The sequence below is a fragment of the Tachypleus tridentatus genome, chromosome 6 (assembly GCF_004210375.1).
Source record: "Tachypleus tridentatus isolate NWPU-2018 chromosome 6, ASM421037v1, whole genome shotgun sequence".
In the NCBI taxonomy this organism is placed as follows: domain Eukaryota; kingdom Metazoa; phylum Arthropoda; class Merostomata; order Xiphosura; family Limulidae; genus Tachypleus; species Tachypleus tridentatus.
Window position 1 is genome coordinate 9,138,249 of NC_134830.1, and position 1,290 is coordinate 9,139,538.

The 1,290-nt window shown below is 33.4% G+C and overlaps 1 non-coding gene across 1 annotated transcript; it reads left to right on the plus strand.

Moving 5' to 3' along the window:
* The first annotated feature begins 901 nt into the window (after positions 1–901).
* On the plus strand, positions 902–1,018 carry LOC143254697 (U5 spliceosomal RNA). The gene has a single exon (XR_013030343.1). It is a non-coding gene; the product is annotated as a U5 spliceosomal RNA (small nuclear RNA).
* The last annotated feature ends 272 nt before the right edge of the window (positions 1,019–1,290 follow it).

The window sequence follows — 1,290 nt, forward strand, 5'->3', positions numbered from 1 at the left end:
AGGTTGAAGTACTTTCATGTCACGTGAACTACGGAGAATAACGCACCACGAGCAAAAGTAGTACCACCAAACTACTAAAATTAATGATTTACCGAAAACAGCGTTCAAAGAGACTTATGTTTCTGTATTGCTTTTATAAAATTTGAGTGTACGGCAGACTTTGTTGTTTGTTCGGCCCAAATGTTTTCACACCAAACGATGTCAAACAACGATCACGCCTTTCCGGAGAAACTTCAATTTCAGGTAGTGTTAAATGTAATTAGACTTTGAGAAATTTGGATGTTGTTCAAAGTAACGCCGTTTCACGGGCACACGAAAGCAAATAAATACGTTTCATACAGTGTTTGGTTATTGATGTTTCTGATTATCATAAAGTTCGAAAGTAAATTTCCAGATGTTTGAGAAATTATTCAGTTATTATGATAGTTAAACAAGTAGTTTAGTGATCAGATTTAAAAGTAAAATGTGGTTTACCCCCTATTATATCTAGTGTTTTACGCTTGTCTTTAAAGGTTATTTTGGTCCTTTAATTCAGCACAAATACCTGAAACATCAGATGCGTGTAACAAGATATCAGAAGATATTAGTCTCACTCTGAACCACAGTTTTAATGTTCTCATCTAAAAATGCATCGTCCCTCCCCTTTTCAGACGGTAAGGATGAACTTGTCCACGGTCGGGATTGTTATCATTTCGAGAAGTTTCGTACGTTTTTTACAACACAGTTGACATTCTGTTTAAAAACAAAAACAATGTAATAAAATTGTATGATACAAAAGTTGTATCATATTTTAAGATGTATGAAGGTGAATTCCATATAACGACGTCTAATTCCTGTAACACCGACGAAATCGTTTCGAAAGTGTTTGTATAAGTAGAGGCGTTTGATAGAAATTGCTTTAATGCTCAGGTTTCCCTTCATTTCGTATTAATCTTTCGCCTTTTACTAAAGATTACCGTGGAGGGAACATTACAATGAGCCTATAGGCAAATTTTTGAAGTCTCACGTTGGTGAGACAACAATCTATGAATAAAAATAGAGTTGAGAAAGCGACTTTAGTGGTGCATGAATTTTAGTGCGAGTTGTTGCTATGATGTTTTAGTTCTCGATGAAATATTGTGTTTTGGAAAAACGTTTTTAATACTGAACATATATTTCGCGTTATAACTGTTTTCATACTACGATTATGCAAACTTCAACAAATCTGGAATTAATATAAATATTGTAATCGTGTTTTATAAATATCATTTTCTCATGTAATTTTCCAAAATATTAAAGACGATAACGCAA